This window comes from Tursiops truncatus, chromosome 4, assembly GCF_011762595.2.
Source record: "Tursiops truncatus isolate mTurTru1 chromosome 4, mTurTru1.mat.Y, whole genome shotgun sequence".
In the NCBI taxonomy this organism is placed as follows: domain Eukaryota; kingdom Metazoa; phylum Chordata; class Mammalia; order Artiodactyla; family Delphinidae; genus Tursiops; species Tursiops truncatus.
This window is the reverse complement of record NC_047037.1, coordinates 59570768-59582906: the sequence shown is the minus strand read 5'-3', so window position 1 is coordinate 59582906 and position 12139 is coordinate 59570768. Positions and strand designations below refer to the sequence as shown.

At 39.0% G+C, this 12139-nt stretch overlaps 1 long non-coding RNA gene across 3 annotated transcripts in view; it reads right to left on the bottom strand.

Annotated features, from left to right (window-relative positions):
- The window catches only part of LOC141278558 (uncharacterized), a 92272-nt gene that overhangs the window by 61043 nt on the left and 19090 nt on the right, over positions 1-12139 (bottom strand). For 2 of the 3 annotated variants that reach the window (XR_012331393.1, XR_012331392.1), the window contains exon 2: positions 5437-5546. This is a non-coding gene — a long non-coding RNA (uncharacterized lncRNA). Of the gene's footprint in view, positions 1-5436; positions 5547-6989; positions 7086-12139 lie in introns of those variants that run through there. The other variant, XR_012331394.1, reaches the window with a different exon arrangement.

The following is a 12139-nucleotide window of genomic DNA, read 5'->3' as shown; positions in this document are numbered from 1 at the left end:
AATGTCTGTTTTGTGGGGTTGGGGGAAGTGCAATTTCATGCAGGGAACCAGTGAAGTTCTCACTGAGAGGTGAATTTGGGCAAAGACCTGAAGGAGGTGAGAAAGTGGGTCTTGAGGATATTTAGAGGGTGAATTTTCCATGCAGAGGGAAGAACAAGTGCAAAGATCCTGAGGCAGAAGCATTCTTGGCATGTTTATGAAATACTAGGAGACCAGTATAGTTGGAGTGAGATGCATAAAGAGGAGAATAAAAGGTGATGAGGTCAGAGTGGTAGCTGAAGCTTAGGTCATGTAGGGAACATTACACCATTATAAGGACTCTGAATGTCACTCTTCATGAGATGGGGAGTCATTGCAGATTTTTGAGCAGGGAGAGGCATCATCTACCTTACATTTAAAGGATTACTCTGCCTGCTGTGTTGAGAATAGATTGAAGGGTGACAGAATGAAAGTAGTAGGGAGGCTGATTAGAAGGCTATGGCAGTAATTTAGAAAATAGAGGTTGGTAGCTTAGACGAGGGTAGTAGCAGTACGGTTGATGAAAAGAAGTCCAGAAGTAGGTGCAGTGAAATGGCGAGAGATTTGCTGATGAGACAAAGAGAGGAGGCAAGATTTTTGATTTGAGCAGCTGGAAGGATGGAGTTACCATTCACTGAGATGAGGAAGACTGGAAAAAGAATAGGTATGGGGGTAGATTAGGAGCTCAGTTTGGGTATGTTACCTTTGAGATGCCTTTTAGACGTCCATGTGGTGGTGTTACATGGAGAGTTGAACACACGAATCTAAAGTTCAGGGGAGAAGTTCAATGTGGAGGGAGTAGTGGTTTAGGGAGGTGCGTGGGTAAGGTTTAGGGATAATTTTTTTACGGTGTGATAGATTATACTGTTTGTTTGTTAATGGAAATGATCCAATAGAGAAGGAAAAACTGATGATACTGGAGAGGAGAGAATAATTGGTGCAATGTCATCAAGTAGGTAAGAAGGAATGGGATCTAGAAGACAAGTAGAAGGGTTGTCTTTAGATAGCAACAGAAACAATTCATCTGGAGTAACGGGAAGGAAGGCAGAATGGTTGAGTGTGTACACAAGTTTATGGCTAGACATGGTGGCAAAACCCTGTGGAATTTCTGTTTAATTTGATTTTATTTTCTTGGTGAAATAAGTAGTAAAATGGTCAACTGAGAATGAAGGAGCTTGGACCAACCCACTGAGATCTATTGAAAACACATCACTCTTGCAGCAGTGTGGGGGATGGGCTGCATGGGGCAATGCTGACCTGAAGAGACCACTGCAGTCATTCTCAGTGGGAGATGATGAGAACCTGGATAGGGAGGTGGTGCTAGACATGGAGAGAATGCATACATTCTAGGTATGTTTTGGAGATAGGACACTCAGAACTTATTGATGGATTGGGAGTGGGTGCGAAGGAAAGGATATCAAGCATAATACTGTTTTGAAAAGCATTCTAAAAAGCCAATAAATTACAATGGCTTCTGTTATATGGAAATGAAGGCCTGGGAGCTCTTAGTATTTTGAGTCAACTAGAGCACACTACAGATCTTTTCTTTTCTAAAAACCCTCCTAACATTCTGATAATCTTTGATTTTTAACATAGTATGATTAAAAAAAACAGCACACATGATTTAGAGAAGTTGTTGGTAATCATTGGGCTCGGTGAGTGGGTAGTATATCCTTGTTTTGCAGGTGAGGAAACTGAGGCCCAGAAAGGTCAATGAAGCTAATTACAAATGTTGGGGGGGGATTAAACAAAAAGTTCTTATTAATTTAGAATAATGAAAAGCAATTTACATCTTAAATTGCAGATATTAACTACATGCTTATTTTGTTTTGTATAATGCCTAGGACAGAATCCCATGCAAACAGGTGCTTAAGAAATATATTTGACAATGATTCTGCATGATGTATTAATTGCCATTAATTGTTCAAAAACAATAAAAAAAATAAAAATATGTATAACATATCTCACAATATTGGCAGCCTCTTACATTAAGGTTATACGATTCTCTAGCTCTTCCTGGAAGCAAGAGAGATGGGAACTTAGGTGTCCCATAGGTAAGATATTCTTTCTTAGATAAAAATGTGAAACTGAAACTGAGCAGACCTATGTAGAGGCCTTCCTCGTGACAGAACCCCAGTGCGTGTTCTGCTTATCAGTGATGAAGAAAAAGACTGTGGAAATATACTGTGGCCTTCTATGCCCTCCATGAGTAGAGAGAGAAAGAAACAGGCCCTAGCAGTGGATGACTGGAGAAGCTAAGGAATATAGAAATAAAGATAGGTCAGTCAGGCAGAGAAATAACCATAACTTAAACAATAAATCAGCCTCAAGGACTCTCAGTTCCATTTTAAAGGTGATAAAGTCTAATGCACATTCCTCAGTTGTTTTACAGAAACCAGACCCCAACCAGACAGAGAATGATGACCATGAGCACGTAGCCCCCAGACTGGCTGGAGCCTGAAGACTGATAACGTGATCAATCTCTGTGACCTCACCTGGTTACCTCACCACACACCAATCAGAAGATTGCATGAACTGATCACATTCCCCATGACCCTCATCCTCACTTTGTCTTTAAAAACCCATCCCTAAAAACCATTAGGAAGTTCCGGTCTTTTGAGCATTAGCTGCCCCTTCTCCTTGCTTGTCACCTTGCAATAAATGCTACACTTTGCTTCACCACAACCTGGTGTCAGTAGATTGGCTTTGCTGTGCATTGGGCAAGTGGACCAAAGTTTGGTTTGGTAACAAAATTGAATGTTTGTTATGTCCTGAATCTCTGCTTTCAGCAGAAAAGTAAAAAGTAGACAGTAACTTTAAAACACTGATTTGGGCTTCCCTGGTGGCTCAGTGGTTGGGAATCCACCTGCCAATGCAGGGGACATGGGTTTGAGCCCTGGTCTGGGAAGATCCCACATGCCGCAGAGCAACTAAGCCCATGCGCCACAACTGCTTAGCCTGTGCTCTGGAGCCCGCGAGCCACGGCTGCTGAGCCTGTGTGCCACAGTTGCTGAAGCCCGCGCGCCTAGAGCCTGTGCTCCGCGGTGGGAGAAGCTGCTGCAATGAGAAGCCTGCGCAGTGCAACGAGGAGTAGCCCCCGCTCGCCTCAACTAGAGAGGGCCGGCACGCAGCAACAAGACCCAACACAGCCAAAAATAAATAAATAAAATAAATTTAAAACACTGATTTATTGAAGTTTCACATAGGATCCTAATTTTTTTGGTTTATACCTAACTCAAATTTTGAGTGTTTGATACTGGAGTTTCAATTCTATGTTTTAAAAGAACTATTGCTGTGCCAGTCACCCTTGTTTCTGGAATATGGTAACTTCCCCTAAAAAAGCAAACATTGGCAAAGTACTATGGTATAATATAGTTCATATTTTTTTATTTGTTGCCTTAGAATTTTTCCTTCACTAACTTAAAAATATTTTTAGTAAGCACTCTCTAAATGTCCAGTTTCTTGGGGCAAGGCTTTGTGTTTCCAACTTGAATATCAGCCCTTTGAGGGTAAGAAAGATTCTCTATTTCTGAGCATGCTTCACATAACACAATAAATAGTAGCTATTATGAATGTTACTTCAATAAAAAAATAATTGAAATCCTTAAACTTTAGTTTTTCATTTAGTAGATATGTTTTAAATTGTCACTTTTCCCTCTGTGTACAAACACGCATGTAAAGAACCACATTGTCTTTGGATTCATCTACCTCTGACAATTAATTATGTAATTAATTAATCATCTGATAATTAAAATGACCTCCTTTTGGCTGATATCGGATCCCAAGAAAGGTTCAAAAGAAACTTGACACATCATGTTGTGTCATGTTCCATTGTGAAACACCCCTGCTGTTTCTCATATTATGTCATATCTGATCACATGGTGGTAGCATTAAGTTGAACAAAACATGGTGACATATCAGAAAACAACCCAGTACATTCGATTTATGTGAAGTCACTCATTCTTCACTCTTTCAAAATGGTAGAGTCACTAGGCAAAGTTGGCAAATTTAGCATGTTTTAACCATCAACAAATCTAGGACTGCTATTTGTCAAGCAATTCATATACTGGACTTAGCCCTTTTCTCAATTTCGAATTCAGGATTTTGATTATGGCCCTTTGGACAACATATGGGTTTATGTGGCTTACAGTTCTTGCATGATCTTGTATTTCTGTCTACAGAATTCTTAAGTTAGCATTAGTTCTCACAGTGGAAGAAGTAGAGCTTTTCAGTGGATTTGGGACGTACCATCTTTCTCCCTCTGTCTCCAAAAAAAGTGATTAACAAGAATTATTAGACTTGAAATGGAAACTCTGCAGGGAAATTCTGATTTCATAGTTTTCATCTGGCATTCTATATTCACGGCAGCCTCAGTTAGGGCAGCATTATTGCCTTTATATTTATGGAAACATTTTTGGTTAAAGGTGGTGTGCCGATTTCCAAAATGAAACTAGGATTCCATGGCCTGTGGAATACATTGAGCCCATGGAGGTATAATACATCTTTAGCATTGTATGTTAAACATTTTAACATACAGTACTCATGAGCCTTAGCTCAAAACTCCAATTTTCACTTACTGTGATTAATGTATTGTTATTATGGAGTAATATGGAATTTAGGGAGGACCTACACAGTAAAAGTGACCTATGACTGACACACTGTAACAAGCTACAGATGACATGGGTCTCTTCTCAAAGGGGATATTGGCTTTCTGTATATAATTAATAACAAGAAAACTGTATCTTGACTTTACGGTCTGCAGTAGCATCCTGGAACAAAAAGGGCCATAAATTAACATCAATTATGCATTAAAGTTCCAATTAACCTGGCTGACACTGATATACTTTAACAAGGCACATTTAGATAAAAGAAGAAACTCTCTAATTACTTGGAACAGGACCTTATGACCCATTCTGCTCTTTTATCCCAATTCCAACCTAATGAAGAATGAAGAGAGAGGGAGAAAGTTCTGCAGAAGGTGACAATGCAGCACCAGAACATATCCTCTGGGATACCATTTTACCATCAAAAACTCTCCACCATGAATATTCTATTGTATTTGTATTCTTAAAAACAAATACCCTCATTGAAGAAGAAGGGTATTATAAGGTTGAAAATGGTGTCATCCTTTGAGATTTCCCAGCAGAACCCATTGAGCATATTATAAACTTGAAACGGAAGCTCCCCATTCTGCCTGGACCTGCTTTAGATTCATTCTCTAGGAGAGGAGTTCATTGGTTACTATTCCCTCTGCATTGCTCACTCTCCCTGTCCCTCAAATCTTTGGACAGCCTGCCTGTTTCCATTTCATCTGGGGAGAGCATTCTGATCCCTGTTCCCCATCTGTTCTCCAGGTGGTTCTTTGATTTTTGTTCATTTTCGTCTTCTGTCCACTCCCTGGGCATGTTGCCCACTTACTTCTCTAGGTTTCCGTGTCCCTCCTGGTGTCCCTTGGTCAGTTAGCTTCATCCAAAATTGCATATGCACCATCTAGGCTGCACATTACATGCATTGAAGTATTTCTTCACCTGAAAACACAGAAATAGCAGATGAAGATGTGTTTAGAATGGATGGGAAAGAAAATGTGGTGACTGGGCTACAGGGAAAGTATGGGAGCAGGATGTATCCCAGTAACCTGAGGAGCCAGAGGAGGGAAGGACACACAGAATAAATTAAGAACTTATTTGTCTTTGTTGCACATTTATCTTTTTGTGGATCATTATCAAATGTTATCCTTTGCTTTCCTGCAGTGATCTCCTATTACATACCTGCTCATTTCTTCTTACAGTTCTTTTTTTTTTTTTTTTTGCGGTACGCGGGCCTCTCACTGTTGTGGCCTCTCCCGTTGCGGAGCACAGGCTCCGGACGCGCAGGCTCAGCGACCATGGCTCACGGGGACCCATGTCCCCTGCATCGGCAGGCGGACTCTCAACCGCTGCTCTACCAGGGAAGCCCCACCCTGCTCATTTCTTGATTTTTCCTGGAGCCTCTGCTCTAACACACCCTCCACAGTAGATGGAGGAGCCTTGTCTCACTTACCCTGTATTCAATCAGGCTTCCCTGCTCATCCCCTTTCCTCCTCCCACCAAATAGCCCAAGGCATAAATACTTTCTTCAAGGCTCTTCCCTGCCTACATCCAAAATGAGACTAACTTTTTATAGATATGAACTCAGCTTTTAGCCAAATAGGAAATTAAAAAAATCAAGAAATGCATCTAAATAAAGCAGAATTTCTACTTATACATTTGAATAAATATATCCAAGTTCTTTCAGGGCCACAGATATACGTGAATAGATACGTAGATCTAAGTGTGAAGTAAGTATCTAGAACAGATGCTTATGAATAGAGATGAAAGTAGGCATATAGAAATTAAATGTTGACAACATATGTGGCCAATGAAATTATCTCCAAATATAATTCTGACCACATTTTTGTGTTTTCTGTTTTGTTGGCAAAGGAAAGTGATAGTAAAAACATAGGACCAAGGATGTTAGTCCAGCTTGGAGGCTGGGATCTAGGGTTAATTGATTTGAGCTGAGGCTGGTGGGGGAAGGGCAGCCACCCTGCAGCAGGTAAAGCAGGCCCCAGGAATGACTTCATTTGAAAGCTGACTTTCTACCCCTAACCCATTTGCCTATGTGCTCAGGTCCAGGGCTTCCAATAGTTTTCCTGTCCACAGCTTTGGGTTCTTCTGAACCTGATTTGACAATCCAGCTCTGTCCTCTGGCACCCCCGCTGAGTATGTCTTTAGCCTGCTTCACTGGAAATCTTAGTTCAAGGATAATCAGGAAAGTCTTACAATCTTCCAAACAGAAAGAACAAGTTATGTAAACAAGTAAAAAGAGTCAGACTGGCCGTGTTCTTTTCCTTTGAAACATGAAATCCAGAAGACAGTGAAATATAGCATCTACGGAAGACTGTGATAAAATTATTGTAATCCAAGTCATATGAGAGGAAAAAAGAAACCAACCTGTGAACCTCTGTCTCAAACTGGTCCAGGCCACCCAGACCTTTCACCTGGATTACTGCAGTAGCCTACTCACGAGTCTGCTCTCCACACAACTGCTGGAAGGATTCTAAGACTGCTCAGATCACACCACTTCCATGCGCAGACTCCTTAAGTGGCTCTGATCTCAGCAGCCTTCCCCTTTTTCTCTTACTTCATCTATGACCCGCCCCCGTTCACACCTCTTCAGTCACAACGGCCTCCTTGCAGTCATCCTGGGACTCACTTTACCAGATTCTCACATGGTTCCCTCCCTTCCTTCAGGTCTTCCTTCAATTACTGTTTGATTAAGGAAACCTTCTCTAACTCCATGTATTTTAATAAAACGGCAACCCCCTACCTCAACTCCCAGTCATTCTCTATCTTCCTTATTCTTCTTTATTTCCTACCTAGCACCTATCATCTGCTTTCCTGTGTATTTGTTTATTGTAGGTTTCCTCCTACTATGAGCAACATGAGGGCAGAGGATTTCTGTGTTCATTGTTACCACATAGAACAGGGCCTTATAAGCTTCCACCATTTGTGTAATGAGGGAAAAGGTGCAAGATACTGTTCATGGAGGGAAAAAAAAGACATTTTTTAATATGTAGGGTCTCAGAGACTAGATTACCCCAAAACACCAGTTCTTGAGAGAGATCTTGGAATTACCCAGAAGGCCTGTTAAAAAAGAATATATTTTAAGGCCCCAAACCAGATCATCAGAATCAGACTTTTCTGAAGAAAAACCTAGAATCTGAGTATTGAAGCTACTAATTGAATATTTCCAAAGGGCCTTATGTAATTGATAATAAAGTATATAGCCCAAGTTTGGAAAACTCTGTGAGTCTATCTTAAAACAAATGAATCTGAGTAGACTTCAGTAGCAGTAAACTTTGCAGTGTGTGTCTGAGTGTATATAATATATAACTCTTTATCTATCCTCTATCTATCTATCTATCTATCTATCTATCTATGTATCTAGAGTTTAACTAGAAATTTGCAGTATAAATCCTATATGAGGATTCTTGAAATAGAACAGATTTTTATCTGACCCATCCTTTATATTGCTCATTTTTCAATATCATTTCGATTAGTTAGCCCAGCTGTAGTGCTTCAGTCCTAAGTTCCTTTTAGTAACAGACAGATACAGCTGGAAATGCATACACATGATACTTGTACTTGTAAAAATGAGCTCATCTGTCCATCTTAATGGGGGGGAGGAGAGAAAAAGAATCAGACACATGAGTCTCCCTGTTAATACTTAATTTAAGACACACTAGGATTCTGTGGCTGATGTTTGAGATAAGGGAAAATTCTTCTATACCCTAATATTCTCTGAGAGCATCACTATGTTATAGCACTGTATCATAACTGATACTCATACTGGTAACACATGTTAGAAAAAAAGTTAATTATGTTCACAATACACAATTTAAGATGGCAGGGAATTGTTAAAATGGCTAAACGTGATTAACACAAAATACTGTTTGATATTTAAAGCAAACAATTGTTTGGAAAGTACAACTATGGAAAAAACTGGATACCAGATAAGTAAGGTAGTATTGCATAAAATAAGATCCTTGAACACAAAATGCTCATAATCTCGGTGGAGAGACAAAGCATGTAAAGACATGAAATAATTAAAGAGTAAAGAAACAGTGCTATTGTACAAGCTACTGATCACTCTGGATCACACAGTAGACTCATCAATGAAATGGATATAATAATGTAAGTCTCCTAGGGAGGTTTGAGGATTAAAGGAGATAATTCATGCCCCTGATAAGTGGCATATAATGCCACTAAGTGAGCAATGACAAAGGTCCAGAGAAAAAAGTGATGGCTGAAGATCAATGTAGGCAGGGAAGCCTTTATAGAGATGGAGAGACTGAAACTTGCTCTTGAAGAAAAAGGAGAATTCTAGGTAGGAGGATCAATGTAAGCAAAGGTGTGGAGAAGGGAAAGATCATGGTATTTTGGAGGGATGATGAGGAGACCATCTGACTGAAGGTGTGGGTCATAAAAGACAAGGTTAACAAGGTAGATGTACTTCTTCAAAGTGGAAAATAAACATAAACAAAGAGAAAAGAACAATGTACCATGATTCTACCCCCCAGAGATAACTACTTTGCTGTATATACTTCCTTCTAGTTTTGTCCCTATGCAAATACTTACTCTTATAATTAAAACATACAATACTATATATACAGTTTTATAACTTACTTTTAACATTACATTCTCAGCATTTTCCCACGCCATTACATATCTCTTAGAAACATGTTTTCTATGGCCACGTAATACCAAATTTTGTGGTCTTGCTGTAAGTTAATCAGCCTATTTTTTTCTTTTGACTTTTAGGTTGCTGTATTTTTTTCTCTTCTAATATATAACGCTACCATGAGAATAATTTTTTAAAAAGCTGATTTTTTTTCCATAAAATGAATTACTAGAAAGGACACAACTTGGTCCAAAATATATGAATATTTTAAAAGTGACTGATATATTTTGTTTAATCTTTTGAAAGCTTGTGCCAGTATACATTTCCACTACCAGAATATGAGAGTGTGAATTTCATTCCACTCTTGGCAAAGAAATTTGGATTCCGTAGAATTCTTCATCAGAGGAAGAGCAGCCTGGCAGCAGTACATGGAGGGATCAGGGGAAGAGATGCTGGAGCCATACAGCAATGCAGAGGTGCCATGATCAGGTACTGAGTTGTAGTGGTCCCAGTAAGAATAGAGAGGAAGGAGTAAATTGATGAGATTCTCCCTTCTTTCTCTTGTCCCTTTCTCCCTCCCTGTCTTTCTTATTCCTTGCCTTCCTAATAACTTGCTTTTTCCCTTTATTAAAAAATATATACCATGGTTTCCCTGGTGGCACAGTGGTTGAGAGTCCGCCTGCCGAGGCAGGGGACACGGGTTCGTGTCCGGTCCGGGAAGATCCCACATGCCGCGGAGCGGCTGGGCCCGTGAGCCATGGCCGCTGAGCCTGCGCGTCCGAAGCCTGTGCTCCACAACGGGAGAGGCCGCGACAGTGAGAGGTCTGCGTACCGCAAAAAAAAAAAAAAAAAAAAATATATATATATATACCATAGTAGAAAATTGATAAAATACAGAAATGTAAAAAGTTAATATTTTATTATATGTCTTTTCAGTCTTTTTCAGTATATCAATCAATATATTTAAGAAGGATTTTCACAATTAAACATTCTTTGCAAAAATGAAAGCATTTCCTTTCATGGATATAACAATCTATTCATTTGCCATTGATGGATATATGTGCCAGAGATTTTCTGTCTTTGCTCAAATTGTCTTTATTTCTGATTTTACTCTGGCAGAAAGGAATTGCTGAGTAAATGGTATAGATAGATTTTAGATTTAAGAAGTATTTTAAAGCATCATGAACAGGTTTCATTACATGCACACACACACACACAAAACTAGGGCAAATACAAAATGGGCTCTCTGTTTCTAAACTTGGAGAATGAACAACAACATAGAAATTCCAAGTAAGAACTGGTTTTGGAGGGAAGTTGACAAGCTCAGTTTTGAACCTAAACTGAACAAATAAACATATATAAATGAAGGTGAAAATGAGGATGGAAGTTGTTTAAAAAAGTGAAGAGTTGATGTAGTCAATAAATCTTATTTCCAATATTGACATTTTGTATCTTATAGTATATTAACCAAAATCATAAGAAAAATATAGAGATAGCCACACACTATTTTATATCTTCCACACTGAACCATTATATCTGCAAATAGCTCCCAGTAGAAAAGCTGAAGAAGAATATGTGAGATTTTATCCTCCTTAAAATTTTATGCTCACTCTATCTTTTTGCCCTTTTTATATGTAAATGTTACTTAATCATTACTTTAGCATATATCCTTTTGTTTGTGAATGGAAGAATAACTATCTTTTTCTATATAAAGTATACAGTTAGGAAGATTTTCCCAACCAAGAATAGCACGTGAAACTGATCTATCTGTTCCAAAGCTTTCTGAGTGAGTTGGTGTAAAATTCAGTTTACTTTGTCTTCATGTAACTTGGTTGACCCTATCTTATTTAAGGCTGTCTTGACTCTCCTTTTCTTTCTTTTTCTCTCCCTATATTTTTAATAAAAAGTAAATACTTCCTCCAGAAGTAAGAAAGAATAAAAATTTAAAATTTTCTTTGTATTATCTTAGATTATAGAGTCACCTTACCAAATTACAGTTGTATTGTCACTGTGATTGTTTGGTTGCCACGACAAAGCTTATAAATAGATTGGCTTACTCACTAAGACCTGTTTCTTTTTGAAGGACTAAGTTTGAGTCAAAGAATGGATTAGAGCTTTGCTAAAATACGATATCTCTATCCTCTCCAGTGCTTTCTCCTGCTGTGGCAGTTGAAGGTGTCTCAATATTTTTATTCTAATGTGCTTCAAAGATATATTTTAATCTGGCAGAGAATTTTAAAAAATGTTTTTTCCTTTGTCCATTACTGAATTAATGGTGCAGTCATTTTTTTTCACGGTTTTGAAACAAGAGTTGATGATCATTTTCTGGTGCAGTGTAAACCTTTAGTTAGCTGGTAGGAGCTATACTTCTTTATCGCTCACTTGCTCTGAACGCTATGAATATATTCATTAAGAAACATTTATTGGATGCCTTCCATGTGCCAGACATGTGTATTAAGTATCTGCTAGGTATGTGATATTGAAAAAAACCAGACTTGGTCCTAGACCTCATGGAACTTACAGTTTATAGGAGAGAATAAAGTATTGAGCACAGAAATCAACACACAATTATAAATAGTGTTATGAAAGAAAGCAGGATGCTTTCTGAAGTCCTGAATGATAGATTAAGAGTGAGAGACATGAGGAATACAGTTAGGATGCTATGGCAGTATTCCAGGTTAGTAATTTAAACTGCTATTGAAAATTACCTTTCAGGACTTCCCTGGTGGCACAGTGGTTAAGAATCCACCTGCCAATGCAGGGGACATGGGTTTGAGCCCTGGTCCGGGAAGATCCCACATGCTGCGGAGCAACTAAACCCGTGCGCCACAACTACTGACTCTGAGCTCTAGAGCCTGCAAGCCACAACTACTGAGTCTGTATCCCACAACTACTGAAGTCCGCACACCTACAGCCTGTG